The sequence below is a fragment of the Mus caroli genome, unplaced genomic scaffold (assembly GCF_978045245.1).
Source record: "Mus caroli unplaced genomic scaffold, Mus_caroli_1 scaffold_22, whole genome shotgun sequence".
NCBI lineage: Eukaryota > Metazoa > Chordata > Mammalia > Rodentia > Muridae > Mus > Mus caroli.
Window position 1 is genome coordinate 11,207,574 of NW_028227277.1, and position 18,688 is coordinate 11,226,261.

Consider the following 18,688-nt stretch of genomic DNA (forward strand, 5'->3'; position numbering starts at 1 on the left):
TGTTCTTCCTGTAAGGTTGCAAACCCATTCAGCTCCTTCAGTCTTTCCTCATCCCCTCCACTGCGGACCCCATGATCAGGCTGTGACCATCATCCTCTGTTCTTGCCAAGCTCTGGCAGTGCCTCTTAGAATACAGTCATATTCAGCTCCTGTCAGCAAGCACATGGTATCGACAATAGTGAATGTGTCTGCTGTCAGTGTATGGGATGGATCCATATGGTGGGCAGACCCTGGATGGTCTGTTTGGTTCATATTGATATTTTTCCTATAAGGTTGCAAACCCCTTCAGCTCCTTCAGTCCTTCCTCTAACTCCTCCACTGGGAACTCCATGATCAGTCTGATTGCTGGCTGTGAGATTCAGTCTCTGTTCCTACCAAGCTCTGGCAGAGCCTCTCAGGACATAGCCTTATTAGGCTACTGTCAGCAAGTACTTGTTGGTATCTACAATGGTGACTGGGTCTGGTGTCTGTACTGGGTCTGTATATGAGATGGTTCCACAGGTTGTGCAGATTCTGTGTGGTCATTCCTTCAGTCTGTGCCCTGAACTTTGTCTCAATATTTCCTCCCAGTAGTATTTTGTTCCCCATTCTAAGGCCTGAAACACCCTCACTTTTGTCTTCCTTCTACTTGAGCTTCATGTGGACTGTGAATTACATTTTGGGTATTCTGAGCTTTTAGGCTAATACCCAATTATCAGTGAGTGCATACCATGTTTTTTACTTTGGGGTTTTGTTACCTCATATAGGATGATATAATTTAGATCCATTCATTTGCCTGTGAATTTCATAAAGCCATTGTCTCTGTACCATTACCATACACTTTTTTTTTAATCACTATTTTTGTATAATACAGATTGAGGTCACGGATGATTCCCCCTGAATTTCTTTTATTGTTGAGAACTGTTTTTCGATATTCTGGGGTTTGATATTCCGAATGATTTTGCATATTGCTGTTTCTATCGCTATGGAGAATTGAATTTGAATTTTGATGGAGAGTACATGGAATCTGTAGATTGCTTTTGGCAAGACATCCACTTTTACTAAATTAATCGGGTCACCAATCTATGAAGCATGGGAGATCTTTCCATCTTCTGAGATTTGTAATTTCTTTCTTCAGAGAATTGAAGTTCTTGTCATGGAGAGCTTTCACTTGCTTGGTTTGAGTCACACCAAGGTATTATAATTTGTGACTTTTGAAGGGTGTTGTTTCCATAATTTCTTTTCAGCCTGTTTATCCTTTGAGTAGAGGAAAGCTACTGATTTGTTTCAGTTAATTGTATATCTAGCCACTTTGATTAAGTTGTTTTTAAGTTTTACAGGTTCTCTGGTGGAATTTTTGGGGTCACTTAAATATACTATTTTATCATCTGCTAATAGTGATATTTTGACTTCTTCCTTTCCAATTTTTTTATTCCTTTGACCTCTCTTGTTGTCTATTTGCTCTGGGTAGAACTTCTAGTACTATAGTGAACAAGTAGGGAGAGACTGAGAATCCTTGACTAGTCCTGTCTTGTCTTATTTTAGTGGGATTGCATCAAGTTTCTCTCCATTTAATTTGATCCCAGAAGTTAGAGTCACGCCAAGGTATTTTTTATTATTTGTGACTATTGAGAAGGGTGTTGTTACCTAATTCCTTTCTCAGCCTGTTTATTCTTTGTGTAGAGAAAGGCCATTGACTTGTTTGAGTTAATTTTATATCCAGCTACTTCACCGAAGCTGTTTATCATGTTTAGGAGTTGTCTGGTATAATTTTTAGGGTCACTTATATATACCATCATATCCTCTGCAAAAATAGATATTTTGACTTCTTCCTTGCCAACTTGTGTCCCCTTGATTTCCTTTTGTTGTCGAACTGCTCTGGCTAAGATGTCAAGTACAATATTGAATAGGAGGGAAGAAAGTGGGCAGCCTTGTCTAGTCTCTGATTTTAGTGGGTTTGCTTCCAGCTTTTCACCATTTATTTTGACGTTGGCTACTGGTTTTCTGTAGATTGCTTTTATCATGTTTCGGTTTGGGCCTTGAATTCCTAATCTTTCCAAGACTATTAACATGAATCGGTGTTGGATTTTGTCAATGCTTTCTCCCCATCTAAGCAGATGATCCTGTGGTTTTTGTCTTTGAGTTTGTTTATATAATGGATTACATTGATGGATTTACATATATTAAACCATCCCTGCATCCCTGAAATTAAACCTACTTGGTCATGATGGATGATTATTTTTATGTGTTCTTGGAATCAGTTAGCAAGAATTTTATTGAATATTTTTGCATCGATATTCATAAGAGAAATTGGACTTAAGTAATCCATCTTTGTTAGATCTTTCTGTGGTTTAGGTATCAAAGTTATTTTGGCTTCACAGATTGAGTTGGGTAGAGTACATTCTGCTTCTATTTTGTGGAATTGTTAGTGAAGAACTGGAATTAGATCGTCTTGAAAGGTCTGATAGAACTCTCCACAAAACCCATCTGGTCCTGGGCTATTTTTGGTTGGGAGACTAATAATGACTGCTTCTATTCCTTTAGGGGATATGGGATTGTTTAGATCATTAACTTGATTCTGGTTTAACTTTGGTTCCTGCTATCTGTCTAGAAATTTGTCCATTTTGTCCATGTTTTCCAGAGTATAACCTTTTGTAGAAGGATCTGATGGAGTTTTGGATTTCTTAAGGATCTGTTGTTATGTCTCCCTTTTCATTTCTGATTTTGTTAATTAGGATGCTGTCCATGTCCCCTCTAGTGAGTCTGGCTAAGTGTTTATCTATCTTGTTGATTTTCTCAAAGAACCAGATCCTCGTTTGATTGATTCTTTGAATATTTCTTGTTTCCACTTGGTTGATTTCACCCCTGAGTTCAATTATTTCCTGCCTACTGCTCCTCTTGGGTGAATTTGCTTCCTTTTGTCCTGGAACTTTTAGGTGTGTTGTAAACTACTAGTGTGTGCCCTCTCTAGTTTCTTTTTGAGGCACTCAGAGCTATGAGTTTCCCTCTTAGATATGCTTTCATTGTGTCCCAGAAGTTTGGGTATGTTGTGGCTTCATTTTCATTAAACTCTAAAAAGTCTTGTATTTCTTTCTCTATTCCTTCTTTGACCAAGGTATCATTGAGAAGAATGTTGTTCAGTTTCCACATGAATGTTGTCTTTCCTTTATTAATGTTGTTATTGAAGATCATCCATAGTCCATGGTGGTCTGATAGAATGCAATTGGGCAATTGCAATATTTTTGTATCTGTTGAATACTGTTTTGTGACAAATTATATGTTCAGTTTTGGAGAAGATACCATGAGGTGCTGAGAAGAAGGTATATCCTTCTGTTTTAGGATACAATCTTCTGTAGATATCTGTTAAGTTTATTTGTTTCTTAGCTTCTGTAATTTTCATTGTGTCCCTGTTTAGTTTCTGTTTCCACAATCTGTCTATTGATGAAAGTGTGTTGAAGTCTCACACTATGCAATGTGTGCTTTGAGCTTTACTAAAGTTTATTTAATGAATTTGACTGCCCTTGTATTTGAGCATAGATATTCAGAATTGAGGGTTCCTCTAGGAGAATTTTACCTTTGATGAGTATGAAGTGTCCCACCTTTTCATTTATGATACCTTTGGGTTGGAAGTTGATTTTATTCGATATTAGAATGGTTACTCCAACTTGTTTCTTCAGACCATTTGCTTGGAAAATTGTTTTCCAGACTTTCACTCTGAGGTAGTGTTTGTCTTTTTCCCTGAGATGGGTTTTCTCTAAACAGCAAAATATTGTGTCCTATTTTTATAGCCAGTCTGTTAGTCTATGTCTCTTTATTGGGGAATTGAGTCCAGTGATATTAAGAGACATTAAGGAAAAGTAATTGTTCCTTCCTATTATTTTTGTTGTTAGAGTTGGCATTCTGTTCTTGTGTCTGCCTTCTTTTTGGTTAGTTGAAGAATTACTTTGTTGCTTTTTCTAGGGCGTGGTTTCTGTTCTTGTATTGTTTTGTTTTGTTTTGTTTGTTTGTTAGTTTTGTTTTTTCCTGTTATTATCCTTTGAAGGGCTGGAGTGGTGGAAAGATAATGTGTGAATTTAGTTTTGTCATGGAATACTTTGGTTTCTCCATCGATGGTAATTGAGTGTTTGGCTGGTTATAGTATCCTAGGCTGGCATTTGTGTTCTCTTAGTGTCTGTATAACATCTGTCCAGAATCGTCTGGCTTTCATAGTCTCTGGTGAAAAGTCTGGTGTTTTTCTGATAGGCCTGCCTTTATATGTTACTTGACCTTTTTCCCTTACTGCTTTTAATATTCTCTCATTATTTTTTGTTTTGATTATTATGTGTCAAGAGGAATTTCTTTTCTGGTCCAGTCTATTTGTAGTTCTGTAGGCTTCTTGTATGTTCATGGGCATGTCTTTCTTTAGGTTTGGTAAATTTTCTTCTATAATTTTGTTGAAGATATTTGCTGGCCCTTTAAGTTGAAAATCTTCATTCTCATCTACTCCTATTATCCATAGTTTTTGTCTTCTCATTGTGTCCTGGATTTCCTGGATGTTTTGAGTTAGGATCTTTTTGAATTTTGTATTTTCTTTGATTGTTGTGCCAATGTTCTCTATGGAATCTTCTGCACCTGAGATTCTCTCTTCCATTTCTTGTATTACGTTGCTGATGCTATGGTTCCAGATTTCTTTCCTAGGGTTTCTATCTTCAGCGTTGCCTCACTTTGGGTTTTTTTTTTTAATTATTATTAATTGTGTCTACTTCTCTTTTAAGGTCTTGGATGATGTTATTTATTCCATCACCTGTTTGGTCGTGTTTTACTGCAATTTTTTAAGGGATTTTTTTTTTTTTTTTTGGTCTTCACCCTGTTTAGCAGTGTTCTTCTATATATCTTTAAGTGAGTTATTAAAGTCCTTCTTGATGTCCTCTACCATCATCATGAGATATGCTTTTAAATCCCGGTCTATCTTTTTGTGTTTGTTGGGGTGCCCAGGATTGGGAGGGGTGGGAGTACTGCGTGCTGATGATGGTGAGTGGTCTTGGTTTCTGTTAAAAAATTCTTATGTTTGCTTTTTTCCATCTGGTAATCTCTGGAGTGAGTTGTTATAGCTGTCTCTGGTTAGAGCTTTTTCCTCAGGTTATTATGTTAGCCTCTATCAGAAAACCTGGGTGTCTAGCTCTCCCCTGAGTTTTAGTCGTCAGAATACTCTCTGTAGGCATGCTCTCCTCTTGCAGGGAAGGTGCCCAGATATGTGGTGTTCAAATCTGCCTCCTAGCAGAAGTTGTGTTCCACTCACCAGAGGGCCTAAGATCCCATGGAAAGTTCTCTGGGGACCTTGGGGGTGTCTGTAGACTCTGAGCCCATGTTGCCCCAGTGCTAGTGCCAACTGGAAGTGATTTGTGACTCTGGTCAGGCCGGGTTTTCTGCTTCCCTCCTTAATGCTGTCTCAGGTCCTTCGAGATTGGATTGGAGCAGAAGTTGTGTTCAATTCACCAGAGGTTCTAAGATTCTGTGGAGAGTCCTGTGGGGACCTTGGTGGTGTCTGCAGATTCCATGCCTAAGTGCCCAGGTGCTGGCCTCAAGTTGCCTCTTGAATCTTGAAATCCTGGTGTGAAAAATCTCCTGAGATCCTGCTGTGTCAGAGCTGCTGGGAGTTAAGCTTTCTCTGTGTGTTGCAAGGTTTGGTGGGGTGCCAGATCCCGAGGTTTTCTCTGGACAGAGATGCAAGCCACAAGGAACCCGTGCCTCTGCCTGGGAGGTTGTTTTTGTTGCCCTGGATCTTGTGGTGGTCCTAGTTACACAGGTGCTGCAAAAGATGTTGAGTCCTCAGCTGTGATCTTCTGTCAGAGTTCCTGGGTGTGTTTTCACATCTCTTGAGAGTCAAGCTTCCTTTGTGATCATGTGATCTTGGGCACTTCAGAGTACCTTGGAGTGGGACTCCCTCTGGATGTCTTAAGAGTGGTTTCTGAGCCAGGACCTCAGGTCTGCCCTATGTACAGGTTCAGTCAGGAAGAAATCCAGGCCACTGGCCAGGCAGGATTTCCTCTGTCCATAGATCTTTTGGGACTCAGTTACTCCTGATGTGGGGGCCTTTCCTATGATCCTGCGAGTGGTAGAGCACCTGGAAGTTGAGTTTCCTCTGGCTCTTGTGGGGTTAGGTGCAGATTCAGATCCCAAGGTCTACTCATGACACAGACTTTTGCAAAAATTTTTGATTTAGCATCGTGGAATAATTTTTTCCTGTGATACAGAAAATGAAAATGGTGCTCTGGTGTGACATTAATGAAACTTAATTTTTATTTTTTGTATGTTTTTGTCTGTGGTACATATATACACATGTGGAGGGCAGAGGAGGTTGTTGGGTGGTGCTTTATTACTTTTCATCTTATTTCCTTAAGACAGGACTTTCACCAAACATGCAAGTAGACAAGCATCCAGCAAGACCTAGCAATTCTCACTCTGTCAACCACAGTGCTGTTCTTGTAGAAACAACCATCCATGGTTGGTTTTGTAGATGTGTACTAGATTCTAATTTGTGAACTTCCTCTTTTCACAGTAGGCCCTCAAGTATTGAGGCATCTTCATAACTTCTTTGAAGGGATTTTAAGAGGAAAAAATTGATGTAAACACTTTTACAGTTCCATGTACTTAAATCTAAGTGATATGTATACAAAATTATGTACATGAAACATATTTTCATTGACCCAGTTTTAATTTTATATTTAGTCAGTTCCTTTTCTAGGACTCCTCTGTGCTTCTTTCTTTATATGGCACAGTGGAAAACTGAATTCTTTAAAGTAACCCTTATTACCTTTTTTACATTTTATTTTATAGGTATGGTTGTTTTGCTTTCACGTGTGTATGTGTACAACATGCGTGTCTGGTACCTGTGGAGTCTTGATGAAACCATTGAATCCCCTGCATCTGAAGTTATATGCTGTAAGCCACCTTGTGGGTGCAGGGAATCCAATCTCAGATCTCTGGAAGGGATCCAGTGTTCTTAACTGCTGAATTATCTTTCCAATACTCTCATTGGTTTTTATGGTGTATGCAGAATTTAGAACAAGGCATCACATCCTCTGGAACTGGAGTGGGAGATATTTGTGCACGTCATGTAGGTGCTAGGATTCAAACTCAGGTTTGATTGTGACAGGGTCTCATTTTGTAGCTCAGGCTGTCCTGGAACTCACTATGTCAACCAGGTTAACCTGGAATTCACAAAGATCTGCCTGATATTGCCTCCAGAGTACTAGGAATAAAATGGAACCAATATGCCTGGCTGCCATCTTATTTAAAATTGAGTATTTTAAATAATGAGTCTAACAATTCCACAGTCAAGTTTGTTCTTTCAGTTGCATCATCTTTTGTAGATTTAGAAAAGAATTAGCCTGTATTAAAAGTGTTTCCCTATGAAGAATTAAAGCCCACCTTTGATCCTTTGTTTCGTGCATTTGTTCTTTGGAAACTGTTCTTGAAGCTTAAAATTATTTTACTTACGGAAATTAAAATTCAGATAAGATTAGATATTTCTTGTCTAAAATACATGGAATGTTTTTTGTTTTTTTTGTTTGTTTGTTTGTTTGTTTGTTTTCTGTGTTGTGGAACATTTCTGTAGACTTTACTGGTTGAACATCCTTCATCTGAACATACAAAACACTAAAGTATTCTAAAGTATGAAGCATGTTGGTGATATCTTTCATTTAATTTTAAGTTTTCTTGGCATCATTGAATGGATTTTATCTATTATCTATATCTATTTTTATGAATACATGGAATCACCTAAAGTTTCTTCAAAATGACCCTTAATTTTTAATATAGGTGACATTTATAAGAAGCTTCATATAAAGAAAAAATGGATGGAAATGTATATGAAAGATTCTTTCAATGGCAGCAACCAGAAATTAGAAAGGCTTTGCAAAAAGAAAAATCGAAAGAGGTAGTGTTGATAGATTTGTAGGACCACATGTGTATTATTTGAAAAATTATATATGGCTGAAGTTTAAAAAAATATATCACGTCTGATCCTTTAGTAAAAATATGTGGCTTTGATTTTGTCTAAACAGTTAACCCTATAACTTAATTCCTTCAAGGAAACTAAATCAAATTCTTAGAAATCTGTGAAAATTTTATTTTCTTCTTTAAGTAACTGTTAATGAGATTTTAAATTTAATTTACATTCATTGTGGAAATACAGAAGTCCTGCACATAGTCTTAGAAATGTAATTTATGGATTATTATGCTTAACAATATAGAAAAACAACAACTACAGTTACATATGGGTATTTTCTATATTTTAATTGACTTATGATTTACACTAAGTCTTAACTGAGGCAATATATGAAAAATAAATTAGACCTTATATTTGGTAGGAAATAATGAAAAAACACTTTGAAATATAATTATTTCTCATATATATATTATTTATATTTATATTCATTTTTATTTATTTTTATATTCATAGTTATATTTATAGTTATATTCATATTCATATTCATACTTTTACATTTATATTTATTTTATTTATATATATATTTATATTTACATATAAACACACAAACTAATTTAATTTTGAAAAGCTAAAATATAAAAGAATTCTTCTCTCATAATATGTTATGGGAAAAAATCTATAATGATTTTCCATTAGATAACTTTATACTGCTATTTTTCTCTTTATAATATGAAATGATCAATTTAATTTGTTTTGAGTGTTCTTTTTCATATTGGTATGAAATGTGACTGCTTTCATTACTGTGCTTTACAGGAAGAACATCAATAAAAAATTATGTGATCAGTATATAACTACATTTCAGAAGTCTGATATGGATGTATAGAAATTCAGTGAAGAAAAAGAAAATCAGCGGTTGGTACCATAACTAACTTTATATTTAACCTAGTATAACTAAGTATCAAGTAGTAATGGAGAAACAAGCCTTGATTTGGGCACATGAAATTAAATTAAGTTTCACTATCTATCTATCCTTGGCTCTGTTGTAGTCCTACTGAGATGTAAACCACTGATCACATACTATATCAATGAAAAACACTAGGCGTTTTATGGTAGACCAGATCATAAATTTTCAAGAGGCAGACATTTGCAGAAAGATGAAGAGAGGATTACCAGTGTCTACAAAATGAAGCACAATACACCAGAGCTGAAAGGAGAGAGAAAGCTTATTTACTGGTGTCATCTGGACTCTGTTGTTAATATTAGAAAACCAACTCAAATTGGCAAATACGTTCTTACAATCTTAAAATTAGTACAAATTTAGTAACAACACTGGATGGAAACAACCTTTCTCTACAGTCCTGGCAGAATATTCCTTTGGAAGAATATCACCAAAACATTTTATATCATCTCTCCATTACTGTACCAATCACTGCAGTCATCACATGGTTTCCAAGTAAGATCTGAGACAACGATGATCTTATTAACTCATTTTATTTTTTACTTGATTGGTTAATAGTTTGGAAAGTATTCAATTGGAAAAGAACAGTAATACAATTCTTGCCTCCGAAGGCATTGATGAAGGTACCATTATGAGTCAGTCCAGGAAAGAGATGGGTACTAAAGACAAAATAAATAAATAAACAAACAAACAAATAAATAAATAAATAAATAAATAAATAAATACTCCAATTGAAGGCAATTTTTAAACATTGAACTCGGGATGAAATTTCAAGGATGAGTGATCATCCATGTAAATGAGGAGTCTAAAGACAGCCCCTCAGAGTACATCAATATTTGAACTCTGCATGGGGCAGCTGGTGAGTGGGAGCCATTAATGGAAGAGAAAAATTGGTAGAAAGAAAACTACCGTGAGTAAAGGAAAATTTTGAGGAAGAAAAGATCACTAACTGTGTCATATTCTGCAAATGGGCCAAATAAGATTGATTTTCAAGGCTGGAAGATGGTTTAGTTGGTAATCTTTCTCCTGTGTTGGCATGGAGACCCGAGCTTAAATTCCCTGATCAGCATGCATGCACACACCACCACCACCACCACCACCACCACCACCACCACCACCACCACCAACATCACCAAAAACAACAACAAACTAGCAAAACTAAAAAAAGCCACCAACAACACAACAACAACAACAAAAAAGTTGGTGTGTTGGTGAGCATTTTACAAAGACCAAACTCAGATTTAATTCAGAGATAAGAAGATTCCCAGATCTTCGTAGCAACCAGGTGTAGAATAATGGATGAATTGTAGGTTCAGTGAGATTCTGTTTCTGAAAGAGTAGCGTGCAACCAAAGAAGACACCCAATATTAACCCTTTGTCTCCATATGTATGTAGGTGCATTTTTTTTAAAGATAAACTTAACAATTTGGAGGTCAATTTACTTAATAAAGATGATTTGAGTGGAAATGTGAGGTACAAAACTGATCACAGTGAATAAAGGACAAAATAGGTATGTAGTAGCCCAAGGATAAAAGGTGTAAAGGGCTTGTCTTAATATTTTTTTTAAATGAAAATTACCATGGTTGTGTGCCAACATAAAGAATACAAAGAGAACTTTATGTTACTACTTCCCTGTGTTACTTGAGATTGGAACCTAGAGAAAACCAATCAGCAACTAAAATTTGCCCTCAGACATATTTTTATACTTTATTTTGAGGCAGTGTATCTTTATTGATCATGAGTATTCATGACCTTGTGATCATTCTAAATCAAACTTTATAAAACTTAGTTCTATAGGCATTACATTGACGGCCAGCTAGAGTCATAAATGTAAAATCAAAATTACAATTGCTGTAACTTTTGACAATAGTTGAGACAAAGGAAAACCTTGGACTTAGTAAAAAACAAGTATATGTCATCCTTAAGAATGGAAGAGAAGGTAGAAGACATGGCACATACACATGTGTGTGTGTGTGGTGGGGAGGTAGATACGGAAATGATGTAGTGAACTACCTCCTAGGATTGCTTATGCTATTTAGCAAAATGATGACATTATATGGTAAAAGCATTAACGCTAGCTAGAGTTAAGCTTCCCAGACTAGGATATTTCCAAGTCCATGTTTGCATGGTGCATGCCTATAAATATAAGTATTTGGGAGGCTAAGGTCATTCTGTGCATCATGGAAAATTCTTTTTCATTAAAAAAAATTTTTCTTACACCACAATTGGTAGCATAATTTTATTTCATGTTATTTTAAAAATATAAGTATATTTAGACATAATCGTTGTCAAAAACTTAAGTCAGTTGGAAGATTATTCCTTTTATGTTTCATATGGAATTATTTTGCTCATGTAAATATTTTAGTATTGGACATACATAACTGCTTGATTGTTAGCCTATCATTCATGCTGCATGGCAGTAACACCAAAAATAAACAGAATTGTTATAGTAATGTTTTCCTTTTACCTTTGTAGAACAATTATCAAAAAGAACAACAAGCATTGAAAGTAACCCTAATCCTAATCCTAACCCTAACACTAACCCTAATCCCAACCCTACCTAACCCTTACCCTATAAATCATTTTCACAGAATCTTTCATATTTGTATTCTTGGGAGTTTATTTAATGAAGTTCTTTTCTGTTTTAGGGTTTGATGAACTTGGGGACCAACAACTAAGATATGCTTTTTGATACAGATGGTGAACGGAGAAAAAATGTCTGTGTTTAAAAGAGACATCATGGAGAATACTCTGAAGTACTTTTCTAATTTCCAATCTTCAGACTAATGAAGCATGCACATTTTTCACTTGCTTGTACATTTGTAACCAAATTTAAAAAAAATGCTAACTTTTTTGTCTCCTATAAAACAGAGTTTGAAAGGTTCTTTAATCCTTGTTATTCTGATGCTTCTCTGAAGGAAGTTAAATCTCAATGATGTGATTACAAAGTTAACTAGGAGGTATACCTTTAGAGTCAAAATACAACTCCTTTATTTTTTAACATCTCTAATCATTTTCTTGTTTAATTATAAGAGCATATTTATATTAACTTCCAAATAAAATCTAAAAGAATATGTGAGTGTGAAAGACCCCCAGAGGGAGACCCTCACTCAAGTCTCGGGACAGCCGCGAACCCAAGAAGACACTGAGACCGAACTCTGAATATAGGAAGGAAGATTTAATACAGCAGCAACAAGCAAGCACATGAACCAGAGCTCTGGGGTCGAAACTCATACACCAAGCATGGTGCAGAGGAGAATCGACAACCGGCCCAAATTTTTTACAGGCTTTTATAGGACAAAGGCAAGTGGGGAGCAGGGCAGGGAAAGTACAAATTTGCGTCACTAAGGGGTTCTGCCAAGGGTTATTCCAAGGGACTTTCCAAGGGGCTTTACGTAACCAAGGGGTCGTGTCCTATATTTTGGCAATGTACTTGATTTATTGGAACATTCTGAGGTTTGTTCAAACCCTTATCTCAAAAATGTTCCTGGCACAGTCCTCAGTTGGGAGGGGTTGGACTGGGTTTGTTCCAGGAGACCCTTATCTAAAAAATGTTCTTGGAACAGTTTTCATTTGGGAGGAGGTCGGACTCTGGGGTGAGAAGTTCAGGAGTGTTCCGGGAACAATCTCCAGATGGGAGGGGTTAGAGGACTTTGAGTTGAAGAGTTCAGGAAAAGTTCAGTAATTTTCCTCTTTCATTCCCCCCTTCTTCTAGTGGGTAGCTCTAATCTTAGAGCGAGTTTTCGGCCTCTTGGAGGACCCGATATTGTTGCCTTAATACCATAACCTGTACTGCATTTATTCTTTCTCTAATAAAAGCTATTAACTTATTGAGAATGCAGGGGCCAAAAGTGAGCAAAAGCATAAGTGTAATTAAGGGTCCTGCTATGGTGGAGAGGAGAGTGGTGAGCCAAGGGGACTTATTAAACCAGCTTTCGAACCATCCTTGTTGGCTTTCTCTTTCTCTTTTACGTATATCTAGGCGTTCTCTAAGTTTGGCCATAGAATCTTTGATTACTCCTGAATGGTCAACATAAAAACAACATTCTTCTTTTAGAGCAGCACAAAGTCCTCCTTCTTTAAGGAATAATAAGTCTAATCCCCTCCTGTTTTGTAACACTACTTCAGACAGGGAAGTTAAAGATTCTTCTAGTTTGGTTATAGACTGTTCTATAGTTCTGAGATCAGCATCCATAGCGGTACGTAATTCTTCATAGTATTGGGGGGCCTTAATTAAGGCAGCAGTCCCTGTACCTACTCCTGCTGCTACTCCCAATCCTAAAAGTACTGCCAGAGTTAAGGTAACGGGTTCTCTTTTCCAGCGGACCCGGTGATCAAACTTGTCTAAAAAGGAGCTATCATCATGATACAGGAGTCTAGGAATAAGTTGAACTAAAATGCAGAAATCTTTGGAACTATTAAAAACAGACACAGATACACAAGGAGTGAGACAGGTATTGCAAGCCCATACTGTGTCTATGGGGGGCACTAGATACTGACCACTTTTGTTAGGCTGGATGTTCTGGGTCTGATTACAGAGGTGCCGTTTATCCTGAGGCGCCTGGCCTAAACAAAGCCCACTCCCTGAAACTGCTGCCAGAGTCAGCTTTCTGTTTTCTCCCCAAAGGCATTGAGCATGATCTGAAGTAGTATTATAAGTCCTGATCTGAGCAATTCCTTCATAATAAGGGGGCCTGGAGGCATAGCATAACCAACATGATTGAGTCATATTAGGATTAGTCCTATTTAAAACTAAAAAAGCTCCTTGGATTATACTGACCAGACGGCTCTCTGTGTCTAGGGGCGGTGGGGAAGCTAAGGTAGGCTTTATGAGGGGAGTATTAGTCCCCAGGTAGGGTCCCACTGTGTTGAGCTGTGGAGTTGGTGGAGCTGGTACGGCCGAGACTTTTGGGGGAGCCGGTACGACTGAGGGGCCCTGTTCTGTAAAGACTTTGTTGGGCCCTATAGGTGTTACCGTCAGTTCTTTTACTGTCAGTCTGATTGTAAAAATGAACCCAGGGTCTCTTGGTGTAATATATACTCGCCAACCCCACTTATTCCCTTTTAGCCAACTCAAACGATGTTGTTTCCCTTTTTCGGTGAATCTTATAAGTAGGGAGTTGCAGTATTTACCTTTGCATGGTCCTGGGGGGCTGTTTTTAAAAGCGCACCCATTCTCTGGATATTTATAGGGGTTTCTTTCCCCTTGGTTTGTCTTGTCATAGCCACTACCTCGTTTTACCGTGATTAGGTCCCAGTCAGAGGAAGGCTTCCAGTAGGCTTCCCCTGTCGTTTCACATGTCCATTTACCACAAAAGTAATCTGATGCCCCTCCACATTCCTGTTGAAGCCTTCCGCTCTGACCCTGACCGGGGCAAACATAAAATTGTGCAGCTCTAAGATTAGCTCGGTAGAACTGCCCCGAACATCCCATGGAGTTCCCTATCCCATTCGGAACACACCGCTGTTCAGGGGGTGGTTTAACAAGATCAGTATGATTGGGGAGGTCCCAATTGGGAGATCCTGCTGCCAACCTACAGATGTCAGGTGTGAGATCAGGCCACCAAGTCCAAGGGGGAAGGACTGCAGTAATTGCCCATACAATGTTTCCCTCCTCATTAAGCACTTCCCAAGACTGTTGAATTGGGGCATGAGGGTTGTGGTTCCCTAGGTTTAGGGTGGCACCCGCGACACAAGCTAAGTTTAAGAGGATTGTCAGTAGTTGCCACCGTCCAGTTGTCTTCATGGTTGCCTCTTCTCTGGCTAAGAGCCTTCTTGACGTGGGAGGCGTGGATCCAGGCGGCGACTCCGTCTACCTTTACTGCCGTGGGAGTTGTTAACAGCACCAGATATGGTCCTTTCCACCGAGGCTCAAGAGTGCCAGTGCGATGTCGTCTGACAAGGACCCAATCTCCAACCTGGAACCCGTGGGGCACTGCTGTAGTCCCCGGTGCATAAGCTTCTTTGATCCGGTCCCAGATCTGTGTTCTGACAGCTTCTAAGGCCTTTAAATGGGTAAATAGAGCAGAGGGTGAGGAAGAGTCAACACAGGGATCCAATATCCCGCCAGACTCGGTCAAGGGGGGCGGTCCCCCATGTAGAATTTCATAAGGAGTAAGACCGAAACGTCCAGGTGTGTTTCGGACTCTGAGAAGCGCAAAGGGAAGGAGGGTCACCCAGTCTTTACCGCCGGTCTCAATAGCTAATTTAGTTAGGGTCTCTTTTAGAGTCCTGTTCATTCTTTCTACCTGTCCTGAGCTTTGGGGTCTATAAGCACAATGTAACTTCCAATCAGTCCCCAATTGTGAGGCCAATCCCTGACTTACCTGGGCAACAAATGCGGGCCCGTTGTCTGAGCCAATTACCTTGGGGATCCCAAACCTGGGTAGGATTTCTTCAAGGATCTTCTTGGTCACCACCTGAGCTGTTTCAGACTTAGTGGGAAAAGCCTCTACCCATCCAGAGAAAGTGTCTATAAACACCAGCAGGTACTTGTTGCCATACATTCCTGGTTTAATTTCAGTGAAGTCCACTTCCCAGTAAACTCCAGGGCGATCTCCTCGTTGTCTCTTTCCTTGTTCTTTGTAAGGTCGGGCAGCATTGGTAAGAGCACAAGCCTGACAGGAGTCAATCACCTGTTGCACTACCGAATTAAGTTTCAAAATATAATAATCTGAACCCTTGATCAACTGTAGGAGTTTATCAGATCCCAGATGAGTCAGTTGATGTAATTTTTGGACATAGTCTCTTCCTTCTTTTGTAGGTAAAATAATACGCCCATCTACAGTCCGTGCTAGCCCTCTAAAATTGAATTCCTGCGCTTGTTTGCGACAAACCATAGAATCTAATAGTTTAAAATCTTCCTCAGAGTAAGTATAATTAGGATTGGTTGCTGGTGAGGGCTCTGGCAGGGGCCTGCCTTTTTCTACCATTATTGTTACTCTTTGAGTTGCCTGTCTTGCTGCTACATCAGCCATCTGGTTTCCTCGGGCCACAGGATCCTGTCCTTTTTGGTGGCCTGGACAATGGATAATAGCCACTTTCTTTGGCATATGTATAGCCTCTAGGAGGGCCAAAATTTCTTCTTTGTTTTTAATGTCTCTACCTGCTGAGGTAAGTAGCCCCCTCTGTCGGTAGATGGCCCCATGGATATGGGCTATAGCGAAAGCATAGCGGCTGTCAGTGTAAATGTTGATCGCCTTATCTTCAGCCAACCGCAGGGCTTGGGTTAGTGCCAGGAGTTCAGCCTTCTGAGCCAAAGTTCCTTCTGGAAGACCACTCGCCCAAATTACCTGTTTTCCATCCACCACCGCCGCTCCTGCTCTTCTTTTTCCCTCTACCACAAAGCTGCTGCCATCTGTGTACCAGGCAGACACACCTGGCCAAGGCTGATCAGTCAGATCCCTCCTCGTTCCAGTTTCTTCAGCCAGGACATCAGCACATTGATGTACAGGAGTGGAGTCATCCGTCAAGGGGAGGAGGGTGGCAGGATTGAGGATGGCAGGTGGAGCAAAAGTTACTCGATCATTCAGCAACAAACTCTGGTAGTGGGTCATCCGGGCATTAGTCATCCACCGGTCAGGGGGCTGTCGTACAATACTCTCCAGAGCATGGGGGGCAATTATAGTCACATGCTGACCCAGAGTAAGCTTGTCAGCGTCTTTAACAAGTAGGGCTACTGCAGCAATGGCTTTCAGGCAGGAGGGCCAACCGCTGGCGACTGGGTCAAGCTTTTTAGATAGGTAGGCCACTGGCCGCTTCCAGGGTCCCAGAGTCTGAGTCAAAACCCCGCGGGCTACTCCAGCCCGCTCATCAACATATAAGGTAAAAGGCTTAGTCAGATCTGGCAAGGCCAGAGCGGGGGCTGCAAGCAGGGCTGCCTTTATGCTGTCAAAGGCTTTTTGGTGTTCCTCAGTCCAGGTGAATGGGACTTTTTCTTTAGTAAGTGGATATAGAGGGGCCGCCAGTGTTGCGAACCCTGGTATCCAGAGTCTGCAAAAGCCCGCCGTCCCCAGAAACTCACGTACTTGGCGCGGGGTGGTAGGGGTTGGGATCATTATCACAGTCTTTTTTCTGGCCTCGGTGAGCCACCGCTTTCCGTCTCGGAGGGTGTATCCTAGGTAGGTCACCTCGGTACGATATAACTGAGCTTTCTTGGCCGATACCCGGTACCCCAACTCACCCAGTTCATTCAGGAGCTTCTTGGTTCCTTCAAGGCACAGTTCCTGGGTTGAGGCTGCCACCAGTAAGTCATCTACATACTGTAAGAGAGAAATCTGAGGGTTCTGCGCTCTAAAAGGCGCAAGGTCACGGTGGAGGGCTTCATCAAAAAGAGTAGGAGAGTTCTTGAATCTTTGGGGCAACCTTGTCCAGGTTAGCTGGCCCGTGTGTCCTCCTTCTGGGTCCCTCCACTCAAAAGCAAACAGTGGCTGGCTATTAGGGTGCAATCGAAGGCAGAAAAAAGCATCTTTTAAGTCTAGAACAGTGTACCAAGTCCGCTCTGGCGAGAGAACTTAGTAGGTTGTAAGGATTTGGAACGGTAGGGTGAATGTCCTGCACCCTCTTGTTAACTTCTCTTAAATCTTGCACTGGTCGATAATCATTAGTCCCAGGCTTCCGTACTGGCAGGAGAGGAGTGTTCCAAGGGGATTGGCAAGGCACTAGAATTCCTTGCTCTATCAGTCTCTGAATATGTGGCCGGATGCCTTCTTTAGCTTCCTTACTCATAGGGTACTGTCTGACCGAGACTGGGGAGGCATCGGCTTTTAACTCTACCATGACCGGTGGTACTTGTTTAGCTAGTCCCATCCCTGCCTGCTCAGCCCAGACTCCAGAAAAAGCGGATAAGATTCAGGATCTGGCAATTGTTTGGGACCCTGCTCATGGAGGCGATACTCTTCTTCTAAATTTAAAACCAAACACGCTATAGGGGTCTCTCCCCAGGTAACTTCTGGTCCCTTTGAGGTGAACTGGACTTGAGCTTTAAGTTTGGTCAACAAGTCTCGTGCCAGAAGGGGCGCAGGGCACTCAGGAATCACAAGAAAAGAGTGAGTTACTTGATTTTTTCCTATTTCCAAAACTCTCTTAGTAGTCCAGGGGTAAAATTTACTGCCAGTAGCTCCTATTACCATAGTCTTCTTACTTCCTAATTGTCCTAATGGTTTAGTCAAGACTGAATGTTCTGCTCCTGTGTCTATTAAAAAATTAACAGGAGTCCCCTCCACAGAAAGTGTTACCCTAGGCTCAGGGAGGGGGTCCGAGCCCCGACTTCCCTAGTCTTCCTTTATAGCCAACACCTTGGGTTCTCTTGGCTTCCTTTTGGGGCAATTTCTGGCCCAATGTCCTTTCTATTTACAGTATGCACACTGGTCTCTTTCAAGTGGAGGTTTCTGTTCTCCTAGAGGTCTTCTCGCCCTGTTGCCCAGGTACCCTGACTGTTCTTTTTCTGCCTTTTTTGCACCTACTACTATGGCCAAAATCTTAGTTAAGTTTCTCTCTTGGCGGCGATCACGCCGATTTTCTCTCGCTTCGAGCTCTCTCTTTTCTCTCTCTTGTTTTTCTTCCTCTGTCTCCCTCTTGTGATACACTCTCTCAGCTTCTCTCACTAAATCCTGTAAGGTATAATCTTGGAGCCCCTCCAGTCTCTGTAACCTTTTCTTGATATCAGAGGCAGACTGACCAATGAAAGCCATAGCCACGGCTGCTTTTTGACCCTCTGAAGAGGGATCAAACGGTGTATATCTCCTGTAAGCCTCCATTAGTCGTTCTAAGAAAACAGAGGGCGGCTCCACTGGACCCTGAAGAACCTCTCTTACCTTGGC